The sequence below is a fragment of the Panthera pardus genome, unplaced genomic scaffold (genome assembly GCF_024362965.1).
Source record: "Panthera pardus isolate Hobbes unplaced genomic scaffold, ASM2436296v1 HiC_scaffold_1, whole genome shotgun sequence".
NCBI classification, from domain to species: Eukaryota; Metazoa; Chordata; class Mammalia; order Carnivora; family Felidae; genus Panthera; species Panthera pardus.
Genome location: NW_026526654.1, coordinates 84,217,348 through 84,240,796, shown reverse-complemented (window position 1 = coordinate 84,240,796; position 23,449 = coordinate 84,217,348). Strand labels below are relative to the sequence as shown.

The following is a 23,449-nucleotide window of genomic DNA, read 5'->3' as shown; positions in this document are numbered from 1 at the left end:
GTTGACTCCTTCTTTTCCACCCGTGCTGACCCCTTGGATACAGTGACTCAGCTTTTGGATTGGCCTCTTGCCTTGGCACTTGGCCCCTACACGATTCAGCTTCCTGTACCTGCTCCCTGGCCACTCTCCGTCTGCCAAGCAGCTGAGGTCATTTTCCGCTTGTCACCCTGTATGGGAATGGACAGCAAAAGCCGCCATCACCCAGTCTGGAAACTTCAGCATCATCCGTTTCTTCTGCTCCTCACCCCCTGGCCCTCCATGCAAGTTCTTTCCACGGCAGCGTTCCCTCGAGTATGTCCTTCCTTCTGAACCCACCCTTCCATGCTGCCTGAGATCAGGGGCCCATCCTCCCTTGGTGAGCCACGGCACCAGCCTCCCGTCTGGCTGCTCTTTAGTCTGTGTCCCTCCGGTTCTCTCTCTACATGCCCGGCAGAACTCTCGTCCCCAGATGCACATCTGATCATGGTGCTCTCCTGCTGAGAAAGCTCCCCAGGTCCCGGATGCAGTCGGAGTTCTTGGCTCACCAGAACAGGTCCCTCACGCCGTATCCCTCGCCCTTCGCTCCAGCCACAGCCCGTCCTCCGACTGCACCACACTCCTTACTCCGACGCGCCAGAGGGCTGGCCTTGCCCGGGCTGTTTCCACCATCCTCGCCTTCTCCCGCGTTCCTCCTCCTTCCAGGACTGACCACGTGGCTTGGTTTGCCCAGAACGGTCTCTGCTTACACCTGTCATCCCGTGTAATTATTAGGAGCCTCCCTTTCACTCTCCAAATGCCCTGGTTTGGTCAACAGATGACGCGGCCCCACTGCAGTCGGTCTGACTCTTCACCTGGAAAATCTCTGCTCATCTTCGAAGATCTGCTCCAAGTGCCGGAAGAAGCGCTGGGAAGCCTCGTGTGAGTTCCCTGGAGGAAGTCGGCTGCTCCTTCCGTGCCCCTCCAGCCTTGTACGTGTAATTCATGACAGCGTTAACCATGGTATAGTACTAGAGACTTGTTTATATGTCTGTCTTCCTTGCTAGACTTCTTGAGTCTTGTGTACCTTTGCATCCAGAAGAGTCCCGGACAGGTAGTAGGTGTTCATTTACAGTTTGCTGAAGAGGAATGCGAAAAGGAATTCGTGAAATGTTTATTAAGAACTACGTGCCAGGCACCGTTCTAGGTTCTTTGGCAAGACAGATGAACATCCACATTCTCGCAGAGTTTACACTTAGTCGGAGGAAACAGACCAAGTGGGTTTCTGAACAATCTACTGGTGAGAGCGTAAGTACGGGGTTGGCTGTAACTAGGCAGGCTCACCCCTGGAGCTGGGGGCGGGAGTCAGCTTCCCTCGACGCACCGGGCTGTCTGAGGGATGGGGGCCCCCCTGGCCGATACAAGGATTCAGTCAGAAGGGAAGAAGCAAAGAACAGATTCAGGTAAACAGTGTCCGTGCGGGGCGGGACTGGCAGAGTGATTCACTTCCACGCCCCAGCTGCCTCCGGTAATGTCTCCCTTCAATCCTGTCAGGGTGTCTCTGGGACGGTATGTTTAATCTCATTTGAATATAATCCAGAATGTTATTGTGAAGTCTTGGATGAAAGGCTCCCCTGGCACACACGACATTTAAAGCCTGTTGTTCATCTGTGTTCACGGTCAAGATGGGTCAACCTTGTCATGAAAACTTCCCTTGACCCCTGCTGCTCCAACTTTTGCATCAATGGTGTTTCTAGTCATCATAATATCAAATCTGTAGAAAAAAACATACCCACGGAAACTGTTACCATTCAAATATTAAAGTAAAAATAGATCTACAGGCATGAAAATGACAATATTATCTATTCCGTGGACATAGTTCTGATAGAAGCAAGGCACCCAGGGACACTAGCTCCAAGAGAGATCTCTTTAGGATTAGGCCCCAGCCTGGAGAGCCCTAAATACCTTCCCTCCTGGGTCCATAATTATGGTCTGAGAAAGTCTCAATCCTACCAAAGGCACATCAAAGAAAATTTCTTCAAATTGTTTTTTTCCTTATGAGATGATGGAGTAACAAGTTTACGGATGAGACTATCAAGTAGACGCGTTGATGACGTTGATAATGAAATCGGTTGGAGAACATGCAAACTAAATCAGAAAATACTGAATGAAAATCCTCCTGTGCTTTTTCCTTTGAACGCCTAGGTCAAAGCCACCCATGCCGTTTTCTGCAATACTGCACCAGTGTTCCAATGAGGCAAAACCCGCTCAATCCGAGTGATCCGTTATCTGTTGTAACCTGAAAGGTGTCACTCTCACTTGATCCCCTTTTATGCCATACCACAACTTCAATTTAAATAATTTTCCTGCTCCCGATATTGCCGTAGCTTTCTTCCTCTCTTCCCCCCTTTCTTTCTTTCTTTTCTTTTCTTTTTCCTTTCCTTTTCTTTTCTTTTCTTTCTTTCTTTCTTTCTTTCTTTCTTTCTTTCTTTCTTTCTTTCTACTTTGTATTAGGAAATGTTCAAACATACTTTAGAAAGTAGACAGAATAGTAAGATGAACTCACCTAAACCATTACCTAGTTTTTCTACATAAAATGTACATATAGTAAAATGCATAAACTTTAAGTGCACAATGTGTTTTGACAAATGTATGTGCCTGTTTCACTGCCACTCCCAATCAATATATAAAACATTTCCATCACCCCAGAAAGCTCCTTAGCCATCCCCCAATTTTACCAGGTATTAATACATGACATGCTTGGTTTATCCGTATCCCTCCCCCCACAACTCCCAGGATGATTTTGAAGCAAACCCAGACATCGTATTATTTTACCTGTAAGTATTTCCTTATGTTTCTCTAAGAGATAACCAAAATATTACTATCACACTTAAATGAACAAGAATTTCTTAACATTATCAAATATCCAGCCTGTGTCCACGTCTCCTCAGTTCTCTTTTAATAGATTTATAATTGGTTTCTTTACTTTGATCTATCCCACTGATTTTAAAAAAACACCCCAGATGAATATTTCCAAGCCGTTGTCACGATTGCCTACTGAGTACTCCTTAGGCTACTAGAACCTGGATTCAATACAGAACTTTCCAATTTCAGTTTCCAATTTTCCTCTTCATGCAGCTTAGCCTTCAGCAAAAGTAGGCTAATTTTTGTATGAAAAAAACAAAACCCTGGCTTCCACGACTCTAGAATTTGATTATGTGTCTCTTCTCTTCACCCTGCACGCAAATGGTCATTAAATAAATCTCTGTTCAACACCTACCAGGCATCAGGGACCAGTTAGTAGCTAGAGAAGCCAGCAGTCAACAAGATAAGTACAAATCCCGCCCCCACAGAGGATTATGGCATCTCCTCTCTCTACTTACTGAAATCGCATTTACTTAAAGGTGAGGTCCAAATGTCGCGTTCTGTGCGAAGTCGGCCCTGATCACTTCAGGCAGAAATACTCTTGCTCCTCTTAAACTCTTGCTTTACTTCATTTAAGCTGCCCCTAGAGTATATACCACATAAGGAATCTGAACCAAAGACATGTAGAGAGAAGTCCTTCATTTTTGTAAGACCTTCAACATCTAATGGGAACATAATGAATGAGTAAATGAATATGTTAAGAACAGTTACAACACACACACACACACACACACACACTCAGCTCAGCTGACAGTGTGTCAAACTCACCATGTGAAGGCCCTGAGTTCAGTCCTCAGGGAGAACAGCTCTCTCCTTCCTTCTTTAGCAATTGGTCTGGCCTAACATTATGTTGGCGAAAAGAAAGGGTATATCAGGGGCACTAAGAAAAAAACAAAGAAACACATGCACAAAAAAAAAAAAAAAAAAATCACCCACTGACTGCTGAACCTGAACCAACTGTTTTAAGAAAAGGTATTATTGAGACATTCTTCACTCGGTACAAGGGATTACACTGCTTTAAGGACACTTCCAGGGACCCCTGGGTGGCCCAGCTTGTTGAGCTACCTACCGACTTCGGCTCAGGTCTCACAGCTTGTGAGTTGGAGCCCTGCGTCAGGCTCTGTGCTGATGGCTCAGAGCCTGGAGCCTGCTTCGGATTCTGTGTCTCCCTCTCTCCCTGCCCCTCCCCTGCTCATGCTCTGTGTGTGTGTGTGTGTGTGTGTGTGTGTGTGTGTCTCTCAATAATAAATAAACATTAACAAAATTTTAAAAAGGGGCACCTGGGTGGCTCAGTCGGTTAAGCGTCCGACTTCAGCTCAGGTCACGATCTCGCGGTCCGTGAGTTCGAGCCCCGCGTCGGGCTCTGGGCTGATGGCTCAGAGCCTGGAGCCTGCTTCCGATTCTGTGTCTCCCTCTCTCTCTGCCCCTCCCCCGTTCATGCTCTGTCTCTCTCTGTCTCAAAAATAAATAAACTTAAAATAAAAAAAAAATTTTTTTTTTTAAAAAACAAAAAAAGGACACTTCCGGGGGAAAGTCCACGTATAAAAGCAAATGAGAATTGGCCTGGAGATGAAGTGGATACACCTCAAAGTCTTTTCCATCTTTTAGTTATCTCATTCCATTAGGGTACGTTTCTGAACGTGGTGCACAGAATTAAAAAGCTGATTTTCCGCAGTCAGAAATCCTGAAAAATTCTTCTCTAAATTTTTGAAAACGTAAAAAGACATAAAGAAGAAAATTAGAATCCCCCATAATCCACCAGTCAGACAAAAATCGTTCTTGGGGAGCTTGGGTGGCTCAATCGGTTAAGCACCCAACTTTGGCTCAGGTCATGGTCTCACGGTCCGTGAGTTTGAGCCCTGCATCAGGCTCTGTGCTGACAGCTCGGGGTCTGGAGCCTGCTTTGGATTCTGTGTCTCCCTCTCTCTCTGGCCCTCCCCACTTGTGCTCTGTTTCTCTCTCTCTCAAAAATAAATAAACATTAAAAAAAATCGTTCTTAACATTTTGCTGTGTTTCTTTCCAGTCATTTTTTTGCTGCGAGTAGAAAAAGGTTGCTTTTGGGGCGCCTGGGTGGCTCAGTCGGTTAAGCGTCCGACTTCAGCTAAGGTCATGATCTCGCGGTTTGTGGGGTGGAGCCCCGCGTGGGGCTCTGTGCTGACAGCTCGGAGCCTGGAGCCTGTTTCGGATTCTGTGTCTCCCTCTCTCTCTGCCCCTTCTCCACTCATGCTCTGTGTCTCTCTCCTTCAAAAATACATAAACATTTTTTTAAAAATTAAAAAAAAAAAGAAAAAGGTTGCTTCGGAGTACTAGATTTCACACTGGTGCTGAGGATGGGTGGGCTTACCCAAGGAAAACGTTTTGTTTTCCATATTAAGCAGGGTGGCCTTTGTTCTGCCTTTCCTCACAGATGACTCTCTTTTTTCCCGACCTTTTGTTCTCGCCCTTTGCCCACCAAACCCACAGTTCTGATCTGTGACCCTAATTGGAGTCTTTACTCCCATCTCTGGTCCCAACATCATGTCCCAGATCAGGATCTCAGAGTCCTATCCCCCTTTGTATCCATTCACCTCACTGCCTTGACTCAAAACCAAGTTCCTGGGCCACATCTGATCTTCACTATAACTTGTTTTCATTTATCAGCATTTCCCCCACGACATTAAAGAGACTTTGTGAATTAAAGTTGAATAGTTGCATATTATTCTCATCTTAAACATTCTCCTCATATTGACCTGATGTTAGTTTCGATTATGAATTATGAATAACTCCGTAATGAATATGTTTGCAAACAATCTTTACCCATATATCAGATTACTTTCTTTTTGTTAATTTTTTTAAGTTTGTTTATTTATTTTGAGAGAGAGAGAGAGAGAGAGAGAACACAAGTGGGTGAAGGGCAGAGAGAGGGAGAGAAAGAATCCCAAGCAGGCTCCACGCCATCGATGCAGGGCCCAATGTGTTAACCAGGTCTCAGACTCAGAAACTGTGAGATCATGACCTGAGCTGAGATCAAGAGTCGCCTGCTTAACCGAATGCCCTCTCCAATCAGATTACCTCCTTAAGTCAGACACATAGAAATAAATGTATTGACATAAAATATGGCCTAAAAACACCTGATACATACCGCTAACTTGATTTCTAGAGAGCGTGCAAACTTACCCTCCCACAGCAGAGCGTACTGGGTCTATCTTGTTGACTATTGCCAACACGGGGTGTTATTGTTAACACAGAGAACAAAAAGGAATTTGGGAATAGAAAAAAGCTCTCGGTGTAGTCAAGAGCATCTATGAAAAATGTACAGCTAGCATCATACTTAACAACGACAGGCCACATGCTTTTCCCCCAGGATCAGGAACAAAGCAAGGATGTCCACTCCCACCACTTTTATTCAACAGTGTATTATTTTTAATATTTACTAATAGGAGATATTTAAAGCCACTGTACTTTCACATTTGCATTTCTTTGTGAGAGTAACTTGTTTATTAGCAATTTGCATTTTCTCTTTTGTGAATTATGTATCTGTAGTCCCTGCCCATTGGTATCCTAGGGCTTTTTAAGTTATTTCTGTAGGCTGCCTGTATTTTTGTCTTGAATATTTATTTCTACACATCTTGTTGTTGGCTTTGGTTTGAATGCCATATTTTTTGCTTTAGAGAAGTTTATGTCATTTTATTTTATTTTCTGTGAGCAGAACTACTGAGTCTATCTCATTTTATTTATTTTTTTATTTTTTTTATTTTTTTTATTTTTTTTTATTTTTATTTTTTTTTTTAAATTTTTTTTTTAACGTTTATTTATTTTTGAGACAGGGAGAGACAGAGCATGAACGGGGGAGGGGCAGAGAGAGAGGGAGACACAGAATCTGAAACAGGCTCCAGGCTCTGAGCTGTCAGCACAGAGCCCGACGCGGGGCTCGAACTCACGGACCGCGAGATCATGACCTGAGCCGAAGTCGGATGCCCAACCGACTGAGCCACCCAGGCGCCCCAGTCTATCTCATTTTAAATTGCATTTATGCTTAACCATTTCTTCTTTTTGTTGTTGTTGTTACATAAATGAACACAGTTACTATAGGCCAACCGGGTGTCAAATGGTGGAGATTCTACTGGTCTGGAAATTCCTTTAGTCTTTTGCTTTTGGAAAATTGTTTTATTTTAGAGATAGCGTGCAAGAGGGGCAGAGGGAGAGAAGCGTAAGCAGTCTCCATGCTCAGCATGAGCCCGATACGGAGCTCGATCCCGTGACCCTGAGGTCATAACTTGAGCCAAAATCAAGAGTCAGACACTCAACCGACTGAGCCACCCAGGTGCCCCAGTCTTCGACATTTTTAATTTTCAGTAGGCCCCGTTGTCCAACATGGAGCTTGAACTCATGACCCTGAGATTAAGAGTCGCATGCTCTACTGACTGAGCCAACCAGGCGCCCCTCAATTCCTTCAGTCTTTTGATGGCTGCCTTTACAGTGGCGGCAGAAGTGGTGTTGAGGGTCCAGGCACCACCGGCTGCTGTTTTCATGAGGGAACCACAACCCCACAGCTCATCCCTTCAACTTGGTTTTGCCACAGAAGGAGCAAGTGTATTTGGCACGCTGGCTTCTTTCACTTTTCTTCACCATTTTCCCGAGGGAGGCACCATAACAGGGTGAGGGGGATCTTCTATTTACCGATGATTCCTAACATCTTGGCGTGTTTTACCAAGTTGCTGCAAACCAGGTCCCAGCCCAGAGAGTAACCTTTTTTTTTTTTTTTTTTTTTAGATAGTACTGCATGGTACTACAGTAATTACATTGCTTCTATGTTCAAGAACTAGTAGGTTAGTGGGGCGCCTGGGTGGCTCAGTCGGTTAACCGTCCGACTTCTGCTCGGGTCACGATCTCCCGGTTTATGGTTTCGAGCCCCGCGTCGGGCTCTGTGCTGACGGCTCGGAGCCTGGAGCCTGCTTCGGATTCTGTGTCTCCCCCTCTCTCTGCCCCTCCCATGCTCGTGTTCTGTCTCTCTCTGTCTCTCAATAATAAATAAACATTTAAAAAAATTAAAAAAAAAAAAAAAGAATTAGTGGGCTAGTACACAGCCCTGTGATTTCAACAACCAATTTTGCTATGAAAAGTAGTTCTTGTATCTTGCGATTGGTGTTATTTGTTTCATTAGGGTGCATCAACAGGGGAAAAAATGGCTCAGAGAATCCAATTTGCAATATTGGCTCAAAGTTATAATGTGCAGGGTTTATACTCAGTTCTGGGTCATGTTTTCATCTATAAGACTCAATTAAAAGGATAGCGAGGTTCATATCAAAAATCATATAGTAGCTAAAGAGTATCATTTTATCTTGTCTGAACCAACGCAATAGAGCCAAAATCTTTAAACAATTATATAGGTGCATAAAATTTTATGATAGAACTTCACAGGGAAAAATACTTTTTTTTTTTAATTTTTTTTTCAACGTTTTTTATTTATTTTTGGGACAGAGAGAGACAGAGCATGAACGGGGGAGGGGCAGAGAGAGAGGGAGACACAGAATCGGAAACAGGCTCCAGGCTCCGAGCCATCAGCCCAGAGCCTGACGCGGGGCTCGAACTCACGGACCGCGAGATCGTGACCTGGCTGAAGTCGGACGCTTAACCGACTGCGCCACCCAGGCGCCCCGCAGGGAAAAATACTTTAATGTGAATCGAAATTCACCTAACTATTCAAAATGGAAGTGGAGAAGTGTTTCCTCCTATTCGAGAATAGCTACAGAGTAAGGAGAACAAATAAGTTATTTTCGTGTACCACCAATCAATAGAGTCTTCTGAGCGTTCGGAGTATTGAATTTTCCAAAGGTTGCTACTCTACAAAGGGATAATTATTTAAATGTTAGTCTGCTTGTAAAAGTGACACTGAAGAATCTTTTATTTTACTTTATTTGTGGCTTAACTCATATAGAGTCCCTCCAGGTTAATACCTGCCAAATTACTGTATTTTTACCCTACCTCGTATTCTCTTGTTTGATAATGAGTTGGATGTCAGTCACTAAGACAAGATGTACCTCGGAGTAACTATCTTCCAGAATTATTATAAGCATGTGATGAATAAGATGTTTATGATACCAAAATTCTCAGCATAAAACAAAGGGAAAATTCAGATGAAGCAATTTAGAAGAAGAATTTAGAGAAAAGTACAAAAAGGAGTCCTGGATTACTGAACTTCAAAAGGAATTCATCAATCACCATTTCAAAACACATCAGAGGAAAGAGAAGAAAATGGCACCAAACAGCACAGCTGCAAGGTGTTCTGGACCCGCAAAGGACCCTCACTGACTCTGCTTCCCCCGTGTTCGGTACAGTTCAGCCTTTCTAGAATGTGCTTTCTGCACCAGCACAGTGCCTGCTCGTAGCAGGCACTAAGTGGATGATCGCTATGATGAACACCTTTTGGTAGGTCCTTGGGGAACAGAATCCACCTTAAAAAGGTGTACCGAGGGGGTAGGCTCTGGGGCCAGACTGTCCAGATGCAGATTCCAGATCTGTAATTTACCCACCGTGTGACCTTGAACACGGTCGCCTAACTTCTGAGTGGCAGTTTACTCTCATTGGAAATGAAAAGAATCATATGCTTTGTGTCAAGATTAAATGAGACAAAGCATAAGAAATAACTGGTGTACAGGGAGCATTTGGTATACTTGAGCTATTCACACACAGAGGAAGGAAAAGCATAACCCACTAGATATTTCCTATCTGTATCAGCCTATGCGAGTAAAACAAAGCAAAACGAAGTATATACAAATGCATTCTCAGGGCTATTGAGTCTGTCAGGATTAGGATTTGCTGCATAGATATTCAAACCAGCAGTTTAGAAAAATAGAAATTAATTTCCCTCATGCAGAAAATAAGCCAGAAAGTAGGACTTTCTACTGAAAAGCCCAGGGCTGGTCTAATGGATTCACCATTAGCTGGATCCAAGTTCCTTTTCTTGCACTGCTTCTACCTCCTTAGTGAGCCGCCTCTTGGTTCTGGAAGGTAGCTTGACCGCCGTGATCTCCTTGTCCAAGCAGTGGAAAGGAGAAGGGGGGTGGGGGGCCGTTCTGCCCTAACCCTTTAGAAATATTTGCCAGAAGCTGCATCCAACACTTCCACGAACACTCCACTGGCCAGAACTTGGTCTCAGAATCACATCCAGCTATAAGGAAGGCTAGGAACGGGGCACCTGGGTGGCTCAGTTGGTTAAGCGTCCAACGTCAGCTCAGGTCATGATCTCGCAGTTCGTGGGCTCGAGCGTCGCGTCGGCCGGGCTCTGTGCTGACAGCTCAGAGCCTGGAGCCTGCTTTGGATTCGGTCTCCCTCTCTCTCTCTGCCCTCCCCTACTCACCCTCTGTCTCTGACTCTCAAAATTGAACACGTGTTAAAATAATAATAATAAAAAGGAAGGCTAGGAAGTAGTCTTTACTCTGAGTGGCCTTGTGCCCAGCCAATAATTAGGGGTTCTAGTACAACAAAGGAAAGAATGGACATTAGGGAGGAAAACAGGGTTCCTTACCACAGCCTGGTAGGTAACAAACTGACTCTGAGAGAGAAACAGAATGATGATATTCAAGAGAGTAAAGGCAATCCTAAGATTTATGTATTTGCTCGCTTATCTGCTAGGGCACAATTGTCAACGGTTTGTCTTACTGCATTTTATGCTTCGGTCCTAAAACTCATAAAAAGGGATTATGTTCTCAGCCCTCCTAGAAATGCTCACCAGAGTATCCTTCCCATTCTGCTCTCCTTGGCTTAAAAGAGAAGGAAAGCTCTTGGGAGGATTTCAAAGAAAAGCCACCAGAATGACTCACAGCTCCAAACAATAAGACCTAGAACGGACTTTCAGGAACAGCAATGAGTCAGACAGAGAAAGAAATGGCTAGAAGGTGACTACATAATGATGTTCTGCTACAGAAAGGGTTCTGACGCAAAGGCGGGGGGGGGAGGACAAGGAGGAAGGCCAGCTGTTCACCTCCACCAAGGACTGAGGAAGGAAAAGGGAGGCCGAAGTGACTTCAGGTGACAGGGATTATACAGTGAACTCTCTGAAGGCTGAGATGTGCTCCTCTTGAGGGCAGGGACTGGGGATTGGAGGGGCAGGGCACAGGCAGGGGGCAGGCGGGCGACTTGAACAGCTACAGTTGGCTTCGTTTCCTGTGCCTCAGTTTCCCTCATGGAATACTACGGTTTCGAGTTCAGAAAACAAACGCTACGTTGACTTGAAAGTTAAGCTCTGGTTTCGCATGGGTGCAAAAGAGTCAACTGTGCAGATGTCAGTGTGCTGCAGAATAATCCTAGGAGGAGAAAGGAATGGCTTTTCTGTTTTCAGATACCTTTTTTTTTAGTTATACCAGGAATGTGATGGCAGTCCAGTCAAGACGGTACCAGAAGATGCATTTCACCCACGGCAAACATTAAGCGATGCCAAACAAAATATACAAGGAGAGAAGAAAGGGGAGGGGGCGCATGGTTGAAAAACAAGGTGATCACTTCCGGCAGGGGGGGAGGGGGTGGGGTGGGGGCACAAACAGAAAAGAACAGGAAGAGCAGAGGGAGGCAGAACCCGGGCCCTGGGTCTCAAAACAGGCAGTGGGAGCTGAGAATCTGGCTGGGGCACAAAACCTCCTTCCTCCTCCTCTCCCCCCTCCAACCCCCACTCCCCAGGGGTGACTACTTTCCCTTTTGAGCTCTCCTGGTGGCTGCTCAGGAGATGAGGCCCCTCAGCATGGGGGGGGGGGCTTCCTACCTCTGTCCCCTCCCCCTTGTTCTGTCGGAGTGTGCCATTGTTCTAACACTTTCACTCTGTGCTGGAACCCTAACCAAGTCTTCTGCACTCTTGATTCAAGTTCGCTGTGAAGGCAAGTAATGGGACTGGACCCACAGAAAATGAAAAGTAGCCTATGTCATTACACCTGTGTCATGATTGAATAGAAAGTTTTCTAAATTCTACATATGGGTCAGAATCATGTCCTGTTTTAGTTGGCTTCCTATTTGGATCATGGCTTTCTTTTTTGGGGAGGCAATGTTTATTTTTTTTTTGAGAGAGACAGAGACAGAGCACAAGTAGAGGAGGGGCAGAGAGAGAGGGAGACACAGAATCCCAAGCAGGCTCCAGGCTCTGAGCTGTCAGCACAGAGCCTGACGCGGGGCTCGAACTCATGAACTGCGAGATCATGACCTGAGCCGAAGTCTGGCACTTAACTGATTGAGCCACGCAGGTGCCCCCGGATCACGATTTTCTTATAGAGCATTTGTTTCCCTCAAGGGAAGTTTCTTATCTCCGTGTGTGTGTGTGTGTGTGTGTGTTTGTAAGTAGTTATCGAAATGTCTTCATTTTATTGTTGACAACTTCCAGGTTCCTCAATACTCGGTGTGTGTAATGACATCTATTTTGTTTTTTAAAGTTATTCTTTGCGGAGCCTGTTTACTCCCTCCTTTAATTTGAAATGACAGCTTTGCAGGCCCAGTGGCACAAATGACCCCCTGCGGTTTCTTTTCAATGATTTCCTGAGCTGGATTTGTGTCTCCCTCTTCTTGGATTCCTTCTCAGCTTGGGAGGAATACATCCTCAATTAATTAGTTTTGTTTTTTTTTTTCCAGAAAGGGTATGTGTAGACATAACCTTTGTGGGTGTTTACCGTTTTTATTTTATCCTCGCCTTACTTGTTTGACCGGATATGGAATTCTCGGTTGAAATAATTTTTCCTTATCAATTCAGAGTCTTTGCTTCACTGCCTTCTAGCAGACAACACTGCTTCAGATATGTCTGGGGCCAGCGTGGGACTCATTTCCACCTGCGAAACTTATTTTCTTTCCTTTCTGCAGAATCTTAGTATTTTTCTTTAAGTTGGCATTCTAGGGGCGCCTGCGGGGGGCGGGGGGGCAGTTTCAGTCTGTTAACCTTCAGAGTCTTGATTTTGGCTCAGGTCATGATCTCATGTTTCAGGAGATCAAGCCCTGGGTCAGGCTCCGGGCTGACAGTGCTGGTGCCTGCTTGGGATTCATTCTCTCTGTCTCTGTCTCTTTCAAAATAAAATAAACACTGAAAAAAATAAAGCTGGCATTCTGAATGTTCCCCTGAATACATCTAAATGTTGACTCAGACCGCCCTCTGCCCTCCCCAGAATGGGAGGTGGGCAAGAAGTTTCTTTCAATCCCAACACTGCAGTTTTTCTACCACCTCAGGGGAATTATCTGCTATGTCTTTTTTTTTTTAATGTTATTTATTTTTGAAAGAGCGACAGAGCGAGTGGGGGAGGGGCAGAGAGAGAGGGAGACACAGAATCCGAAGCAGGCTCCAGGCTCTGGGTTGTCGGCACAGAGCCAGACGCGGGGCTCATGAGCGGGGCTCGAACTCATGAGCCGTGAGATCATGACCTGAGCTGAAATCAGACGCTCAGCTGACTGAGCCGCTCGGGTGCCCCAACTGCTCTGTCTTTAAAAGCTTGTTCCTCATCCACCATCTCTTCCCGGAGGTCCTCACAGATAGATGTCGGCTCCACGTTTGACCTTCCCTTGTTAGGACTCCATAATTTGGAGCACCTTTCTGCCCATCTCTTCCAGATCCACGTTCGATCGTTTGCTTCATTCAGTTCTTTTATTCTCAGTTTTCATTTTAGGGATCCTGCTTTTAATTTCCGAGAGTTTTTCACTTTCTGAGTGTTCTTTTTTCATGGCCATCTGTTTCTATTTTTTTCCTCAATAGATAGTATGTCTTTTTGGAGCTTAGATTAGAAAGTGTTCTCAAGTCCTATTTCTTGCCATTATCTGTCTCCCACTCTCTAAAACGACGTGTTCTGTTTGTGCAAATCGGTCTTTCACAGCATGAATTTCTTCCAAATGCCTCATGATTTTGATTGACATGGCTGATAGACGATGGGATATATTGGCTTCTCTGGTCAACACACCTGAGTTTGCTTTGCAGATGGGAAGGCCTGTTTACCCCAAAGGCCTCTCCTTCACCCCACTGCCACCCTCCACCCCCAACAGCCCAGGAGGAGAGCAGGAAGACTCTGGGTAAATGGGTGTGTCCTCCCCACAGACAGGATTCTCAGAATTGCCAGAATAAGGAAGAATCTCCCCCCGAGAGTGGAGTCTCCTGCCTGTGGCTTTCTGTGGAGGCCCTGAGTCTCTCAGCACCTGGTCTGCCTCAGTCCACAGCACCCCCCCCCCCATTTTCCCTCACCCTGGTAGCTTTTACTCTGTTGGCAGAGGGGTGCACAGGGGTGCACCTGGGGCAAATGGTGCTACTCCAGATATTTAATGGAGGGGAGGGGCTGATTGAGCCATCCTGTAGATGGTCCTTCAATCCATCACCCCTCCTCTCCCAACCTGCTGACTCCGTATCTTGGAATTTCTGCAGAGTTCTGCCAGGCAAAACAGCCACCACTTCCATGGTGGCTTAGGGTTACCATTTTATTCTGCTATAATCCTATCTACTTTCCTTTTTTTTTTTTTAACGTTTTATTTTTGAGAAAGAGAGCACATGCGCACCCCCAAACTAGCCAGGGGAGGGGCAGAGAGAGGGGGCGGACAGAGGACAGGAAGTACGCTCTGCACTCACAGTAGAGAGCCCAATGTGGGGCGGGAACTCACCAACTGCACGAGATCACGACCTGAGCCAAGGTTGGATGCATAACCAACTGAGCCACCCAGACACCCCCCCATCTACTTTCTATCGTCTCTAAAGTTCAAAATGTCTTGTCTGTGGATGGGGCTTTCTTGTTTGAAAGGCTCCCACTGTCATTCCACTGGTTTTCTGTCTCCTTTCCCATTTCAGTGGGATCTGCTCAGCTCTGGGATTACAACTGGGAAGAAGGCAGACACAGTCCCTTCTCACATGGAGTTTATGTTCTTGAGCAGTGAGTAGTAGTAAGCAAGCAAGTACAGTCGAACGGACCAATCTGGCATTAACACAGTAAGTCTTGCAGGAGGGATTCCCTAACCAGATTTTCGGGTAAGAAAAGGCCTGGAAAGGAAAGGATGTCCCGGCTGAGATCTGAAGAATGGGCAGGTATTATGGCAAAGGGAACCAGCACTTATACATGGCTTCTGCTGGAGATGCTTCTGCACATTATCTCCCGAATTCTCTCAGTAATCCGGTGAGAGAGGCATTATCGATACCAGTTGAGAAGTAAGGAAATTGACGATGCAGTTAAGTAACTTGCCCAAATCGCACAGCCAGTAAGTGGTGATGCTGGAATTTTAATCAGTTGGGATATCTCTAAGAGCTACATGCTTTTCTACATTAGGTGCCAATTTCTTTTCTAGCTTTTAAAAATTGTAAAAGACACATAATGTGAAATTCACCATCTTCACCATTTTTAATCTTACAGTTCAGTGGCAGTAAGGACGTTCACACTCTGGTGCGGCTACTACCACCATTCATGTGCAGTACTCTTCATCTTGCAGAACTGAAACTCTATCCAGTAAACAACTCCCCACTCTCCCTCCTTCTAGCCCTGGCACCCACCGTTCTAACTTCCGTCTCTAGGAGTTTGACGACCCTAGGTACCTCATATCACCGGAATTGTGCAGTATTTGTCTTTTTGTGACTGGCTTATTTCACTCAGCATAATACTCTCAAGGTTCATCCATAGATGCCAGTATCTTTTTAATACCCTGTACCTCCTGATAAGCTCTAAAAGGAAGAATGTGTCCCAGCCTGAGCTGAAAAGGGGAGGATTAGGTTGTGATAAAACTCGATTATTATTAGCAATACAGTTGAAACTATGATGAATCAGCAGAGGACCCTAGAATTTTCAAAACCTCAAATCCTGCACTAAGGAGCGCATACGATCTGTCTCCATTGTACATTAAATAGTCAGAAAGTACATCGTGTCCTGGCAGTGTAACTTCAATCAATGTGATCCAGAGAGCTTCCTGTCCAATGACATGACTCCTAAATTCTATGTCTGAGCAAGGGACCCTCCTTTAACATTGGATCAGGGTCCATTTATTCTTTCGTATACAAATGTGCCCTACATCATGTACCAGTATGGTGAATGGTCGCCATGTGCAATTCCAGACCCCATCTCCACCTTTTCCATTCTGCCTTGGGTCCTCCAGGCTGACCCATAGGGATGGATTTCAGTTGGATTTGGCTAATCGGAGGCACTAGCAGGAGACTGGGGAGTGGCTGGCATATTTATTATCCTGGCTCTCTCTCAGCAGCGTTGCTGTGAGTTGGCTGCTCCAAAGGCAACACTTTCTGGCACCTGGTATGCAGCTAATGACCTAGAAAATGCTTTCACTACTCCCCTTCTCTATCGGCAAAAATAATTAAAAGTGGTGTGCCTTCCTATGTCAGGGACAGCACTATATCTTAACTGTCTTGCTTCAGGGCCTAAATCAAATCCTGCTGTCATAATTTAATCTAGAGGGATGTGTTTGTCTTGATATTCTACAAAACATCACACTGGTCCATTACACTGATGGCATTATACTAATTGGATCCAAGAAGTGGGAGGCGATAAGCACCTTAGGCACATTGATAAAACACATGCATGCCAGGGAGTTGGGAGATAAACCCCCAGAAGTCCAGGGGCTGCTGAATCAGTGAGGTTCATAGGGGAGCACTGGGGTACCACGTTGTTCCACAAGTGAGGCACAATTGTTGCACCGTGTTCCAAATACTACACAGGAGATACAATGCTTCTTGGCTTTCTTTGGATTTTAGAGGCAACTTAAACCAGAGTTTCATGTGCTGCTCTGACCTAATTATTGGGTAGCTTACAACGCCACCAGTTGTGAGTGGGCACAGGGTATGAAGAGGTTCTGCAACAAGTCCAGGCTTCCTTACAAGCAGTCTGACCCGCACATCCAATAGCATGGAAGAATCTGTGGTGAGCAGGGATGCTGTAGGGAGCCCCTGTCAAGACCCACTAAGACCCAAGTGAAGTCAACTGCTGACAACTATTTTCACTTGAAAAGCCGGTCCTGGACTGCCTGAGGTTCCCAATAGAGGCTGAATATCTGACCCTGGGTCACAAATGACTATGTGAGTTAAACTGCCCACCGTGCCCCGGGCACACTCAGCAGGATTCATCGTAAAATATAAATGATATATGTGAGACCAATCTCCAAGCAGATCTGGAAACCACAGACTTCCGGACCAGGTGGTTTAGGCTCCCGTGGTGCCTCTTCCTACTGCTGCGCTGCCCCTCTCTCAACACACATCAATGGCCTTATGGGGAGTTCCCTGTAGCCACTTATAGAGGATGAAGAAGTGGGGGCCACATGTATTAATGGATGTACATGGTATGATGCAACCACACAGAAGTGATAAATTGCCCAACTCTAGTCCCATTCAGGGATGGCCTGATAGAAAAGAGTGAAAAGCAACCTTCCCAGTGGGCAGAGCTTCAGGTACTACACCTGGTTTACTCTGTACGGAAGGAAAGGTAGTCTGAGGAATGACCCATCTGATTCCTGGGCCGTGGTTAACAGGTTCGCCAGATTGTTCAGGGAGTTGGAAAAAATAAATTGCCTGTTTGGTGAGATGGCTGGGGCAGAGGTTTGTGGATGGATTTTTGGAATGTGCGTGGAGTATAGAGATAGGTATATCGCATGTAAATGCCCACCGCAGCATCTGCTGTGAAAAGAGTCTGTCAATAATGGTATTAGTCATCTCAGGCTGCCGTAATAAAATTCCAGACCGGGGGGCTTAAACAATAGACATTTTACTTTTTCACAGTTGTGAAAGCTGAAAAGTCCAAGATCAAGTTGCCATCAGGGTTGGTTTCTGGTGAGACTTCTCTTCCTGTAGAAGGCTGCCTTTTTTCATGTCCTCACATGGTTTTTTCTTCAGCGCGTGCAAGTAGAAAGAGCTCTCTGATGTCTCTTCCTCTTCTGGTTTTTCCATCATTCCATTTATTTGTTTCTTCGTTTATTTCTGTATTTCTGTATAACCTTTCCCCCAGCTTTATTATGATATAATTGACATAGAATCTTCCTCTTTTTATAAGGAGAACAGCCCTGCTGGTTTAGAGCCCCACTCTTATGGCCTCACGTAACCTTATTTCCTCCTATGGCTGTCTCTCTAAATACAGAAACACTGAGGGCTAGGGTTTCAACATATAAAAAAAACTCTAAGACAATTGGAGAAATGCGATCAGTAACTGAACACTGACGGTATCAAGGGATTGTTGTTAATTTTTTTAAGTGTCCTAATGGTATTTGGGTTACGTCCTTTAGAGACGCACATTGAAATATTTATAGATGAAATGAGCTAATGATTGGATTTTCTTCACAACAGTCTAGAAGAGTAGGAAGTGGGTGCTGACATTGATGAAACAAGATTAGCCATGAGTTGGTAATTATTGATGCTGGGTCAATAGTATATGATGGTTCACTATACTGGACTATTTTATGTATGTTTGAAGTTTTCTATAATAAAATTTTTTTATCTTTAAGAGTCAGTGTAAAAATATGAAGCATTGAGGCTTGAGGTGGGGTTCAAAGGAAAATCATCCTGGGATGGGGGTGAGGATGTTGGAACAGATGGACAGGATGATTGCTACCTCGCACTTTTGCTCAAGGTAAGATTGGAGATTCTGACTTTTCCCACTGGGAGGTGGAATGTCGATTATTTGTTTATTTTTTAAAAGTGAGATATAGTTGACATTACATTAGCCTCGGGTTTACAATATAGAGATTTGTCATAAGAAATCTAGTTAATGTCTATCACCACACATAGTTACAATTTTTTTTTCTTGTGATGGGAACTTTTAAGATTTACTCTCTTAAGAACTTTCAAATACATGATTTAAGATTTACTCTCTTGGGAACTTTCAAATACAGTATTGTTGACTGTCGTCACCATACCGTGCATTACATCCCCAGGACTTATCTACTTTATAATTGGAAGTGTGTATCTTTTGACCTCCTACACCCGTTTCTCCCACCCCCTACCCCCTACCTCTGGCAACCACCAATCCGTTCTTTGTAACTGTGAGTTTGTTTTTGTTTTTGTTTTTTTAGATTCTACATGTAAGTGAGGTCATATACCATTTGTCTTTCTATGTCTGGCTTATTTCACTTAGCATAATGCCCTCAAGATCCATCCATGTTGTCACAGATGACAGGATTTTCTTCTGTGTTTTGCTGAATTCTATATAATATGTTTTCTTTATCCATTCATCCATTGATGGACACTTAGGCTGTTTTATGTCTTGGTTATTATAAATAATGCCACATTGAACATGGGGTGCACATATTTTTCGAGTTAGGGTTTCATTTCCTTCAAATAAATACTCAGAAGTGAAATTGATGCATCATATGGTATTTCTTTTTTCTTTTCTTTTCTTTTCTTTTTTGAGGAACCTCCATACCGTTTTCCACAGTGGCTGCACCAATTTATACTCCCACCAACAGTGCACGAGGGTTACCTTTTCTCCACATTCTTGCCAATACTTGTTATTTCTTGTCTTTTCGATACTAGCTATTCTGACTGGTGTAAGGTGATATTTCATTTTGGGTTTGATTGCATTTATCTGATGACGAGTGATGCTGAGCACTTTTCATGTACTTGTTTATCTGATTATTTCTTTATGATCAGATTCATCAAAATGATGATGTGAGTTGCCTCCAGATTAAAGTGGGAACAAGAATCTTAAAAAGAAAGACCTTTCCCCAGTCTTTCCCCAACCTCTTGATCGAAGATGTAGCAAAATGGCATGCAGAAAGGAAAGCAATTCTGATGACCCAGAGCTTCTCAAACTTTATGTTAGCCATCACCTGGGGACTTTGTCAAACTGTAGACTCTGATTCAGTATGTCTGGGCCAGGGCCAAGATTCCAAATTCTAACAACATCCCAATGATGTTGTCTTTGGACCCCACTTGGAGTACAGGCGATGGCTCTGTGGTTCACAAAGCTGTTATCGTTTAGAATTACCTGGGAACTTCTACAAAATACTAATGGCTAAGTCCTTTTAAGAAATACTAATGGCTAAGAACTTTAGAGATTGTGATTCAATTTAACTGGGGCTTGGGTATTATTTTTTTAAAGTCTCCCATATAATCCTAATGATTCCTTAGAGGAATATTTTTAGGACCAAGCGACATAATCTATTCTTCCCATTTACTAATGATGCATTTTGAATCAACCATTCATTCAATCATCCTTTCATTTATTCAATTTCCAACTCTAATGATTGAATGCTCTATTTTAGAGAAATTACGTCTATGCATTCCTCATTTTTCGAATAGTTTTTAGCATCTTCTAGAAATATCTACATTCTTTCTACTGGATTTTCACTGGGTTACTGCATAATGAAATTAAACTCTGAATAGCATCCTTCCCACAAATTTCACACTAAGCTGCTGCTTTTGGAACTAGACAATGGCACAGGAGAACAATATTAAATAGTCTAGAAAGGAAGAAGAAACACCTATTTTCAGTTGATATTTCATTGGAGGTGACATGCTAGTCAGATGGTATTTAAAATTATCTGGAATAAAAAAAGAATGAGTAGTTTTATGAACATTTCCTTTGTTCAATCTTAAGCACTTCCTCAAGGAATTATGCAGAATGAGCTTTCTAGGTGACTTCAGCTCTGGGGCAGAGATGCAGACCTCGGCATTTATCGAATGCTTTCAGAAAGCAAGGTAGAAATGTGAAGTTTTACTCTTGCTGTGGAATGTCCTTATGGATGTCTCCCTAGGCACACGTGCAAAAGTCATGATGGTATACACACAGGCGGAACTGCTGGGTTTCAGGGTATGTGAATGTTCAACTACCAAGATATTACCAAATTGTGTAGTATTTATGGAAGTGCTCGTGTATATTTATCATCCCACCAGCAGTATGGTAGAGCTTCTATTCATCTCTGAGACTTGTGATTATGACTTCTTAATTTTAGCCACTTTAGTAGGTTTTGTGTGTTATCTTGTTATAGTGTTTTTTTAAGTTTGTTTATTGTGAGAGAGAGAGTGTGTGTGCACAAGTGAGGGAGGAGCAGAGAGAGAATCCCAAGCAGGCTCCATGCTGTCAGCACAGAGCCCAATGCGGGGCTCAAACTCAGGAGCCCCAAACCCTGTGAGATCATGACTTGAGTCATAATCAATAGTCAGACACCTAGGGCGCCTGGGTGGCTCAGTCAGTTAACCGTCCCACTCTTGATTTCGGCTCAGGTCATGATCTCTCGGTTCAAGGGATCAAGCCCCACATCAGGCTCTGAGCTGACAGTGTAGAACCTGCTTGAGATTCTCTCTCTCCCTTTCTCTCTGCCCCTCCCTGTCTCTCTTAAAGAAGTTGAGCAATTTTTCATGTTTATTCTCCTTTTGTGTTTCGTCTTCCTGGGAAACATGTTTGGATGGTTTTTCCATTGGTTGTTTGTCTTTTTCTGTTTGTTTCAGAGTATTAATCTGAATACTATCTTCTTTGCCAGCTACAGGTGTTGCAGATATCTTCTCCCAGTTTGTAGACTGTTTTTGCCCTTCCTTGTTGGCATCGCTTGATGACCAGAAGTTCTTAACTATAATATAGGCAGATGTAGGGGCACCTGGGTGGCTCAGTCGGTTAAGCCTCCGACTTCAGCCCAGGTCATGATCCCATCCTTTGTGGGTTTGAGCCCTGCATCAGGCTCTGTGCTGGCAGCACAGAGCCTGGAGACTGCTTCAGATTCTGTGTCTCCCTCTCTGTCTGCCTCTCCTCTGCTCACATTCTGTCTCTCTTTCCCGAAAAAATAAACAAACGTTAAAAATTTATAACATAGCCAGATACATCAATCTTTCTGATTTGAGCTTTTTGTGTCTTAAGCACTTTTTCCTTACACAAAGATAAGATAGTCTTCTATTTCTAAATGTTTAAAGGTCTTACCTTTACACATTTACATGTTTAATTATTCTGGAATTAAGTATCAAAAGGCCACCTTTTTTTTAAAATGTTTATTTATTTTTGAGAGAGAGAGAGACAGAGTATGAGTGGGGGAGAAGCAGAGAGAGAGAGAGAGGGAGACACAGAATCCGAAGCAGGCTCCGGGCTCTGAGCTGTCAGCACAGAGCCTGACGTGGGGCTCAAACTCACAAACCATTAGTTCATGACCTGAGCCAAAGTCAGACACTTAACCAACTGAGCCACCTAGACATCCCATCAAAAACCCACTCTTCAGGGCTGATTCACATGTGGAAAAGGTATCCGTAAATTCCTCCCAGGAAAAGTTGCCTGGTGTCTGCTCTATGGCTTATGAGATCCTCCCCTTATACATATTTTGAGGTTGTCACTTGCAGGCCAGGAACAGTCTAACATGGGGACCCTTACAGTCATAGTTACTTCAGGGTGACCTGGTAGAGTAGATTAATTTCTCAGTTCTCGATCCCAACAGATCTGATAAAGGAAGTAAAATACTTCTGAACATAAAAGGCAATTATAAGGCTATGGGCTGAACAAAATCCCCCCAAAAAGCATAGTTTTAGACCTCCATAGGATGCGACTGCATTTTTGATAACCGTTAAAAGGATCTTCTATGAAAACAACTCTAGTTACTCCCGTATAAATAAGTCAAAGAACACACACAAAAACAATTAATGATGCTGAATTTAAAAACAACAATCACCACCACCACCACCACAAGCCTACCCTGCTATCAAATCCACATCTTAATGGCAGGAACTTGACTAAAACAGGGAAGCAGGAAGCCAACACTGATACATGACTCTACTCCCAACACAACCGAGCACTTCAGAGACGGCAATAAGGAAAAAAGTAAAGCACTTTGCATTCTGAGCGAAATTAAAAATAACAGGACCACCCTAACTGGCTTGGGTCTCCAAGCTCTTAAAATATGGAACATCCCATAAACCTGGTTTCCAAACAAAAGCAATTCCGCTCCTGATCTTGTTATGTTGGCATCTGAGACTATGACTTGGTCTTTGTGACTATAACGTCACGTAAGGAAGTTGTCTGTTGCCGGCATTAACACACGGATATAAACTTGGGAAACTTGATGACTTTATGGTTTCTTGAACCAAATGCTTACCAGGTTCTCCACTGGGGGAGCAGATCTTTCTGAAATCTGACTTCCTTCTTGTCTTTGCAAATACTTTCCCTTTGAAAGCCTTCTGTTTCGGAGTCCGCCTTTAGCTTGTGCAGTTGGGTGCTTCATCTGCCTATCGGTCATCTTTCTCGCTTGGCACGTTAAGCCTTCAATGTGATGACGTCTTCTTTGTTCGCAGCTCACCCACACACCTCATGTTTTGACTGGGAGTATTTTCGTTGGCATTTTACACAGATTCCTCCTGGATACTGTCCACAGGCTAGCTCTTGGTTTCCTTCTAAAGCAGCCATTCACGGCTCCGTCCTTTCAGAAACATGTAAGAGGAAGCCAAAGGACACTTGTAACGCTACCTCTTTGGTTTGTTGTGGCTCAACCTAAGCAAAACCTAGCAGTTGGAGGTAAGCCAGTCATTAAATTAGTGACTTCTTGGGGCGCCTGGGTGGCTCAATCGGTTGGGCGTCCGACTTCAGCTCAGGTCATGATCTCACAGTTTGTGGGTTCAAGCCCCGCATCAGGCTCTGTGCTGACAGCTCAGAGCCGGGAGCCTGCTTTGGATTCTCTGTCTCCGTCTCTCTCTCT

At 44.2% G+C, this 23,449-nt stretch overlaps 1 long non-coding RNA gene across 1 annotated transcript; it reads right to left on the bottom strand.

Annotated features, from left to right (window-relative positions):
* Positions 1-503: 503 nt before the first annotated feature.
* On the bottom strand, positions 504-23,385 carry LOC128776447 (uncharacterized). Its single transcript, XR_008421491.1, has 3 exons — positions 22,853-23,385; positions 3,339-3,542; positions 504-1,729 (listed from the first exon to the last, which is right to left on the bottom strand). It is a non-coding gene; the product is annotated as an uncharacterized LOC128776447 (long non-coding RNA).
* Positions 23,386-23,449: the final 64 nt, after the last annotated feature.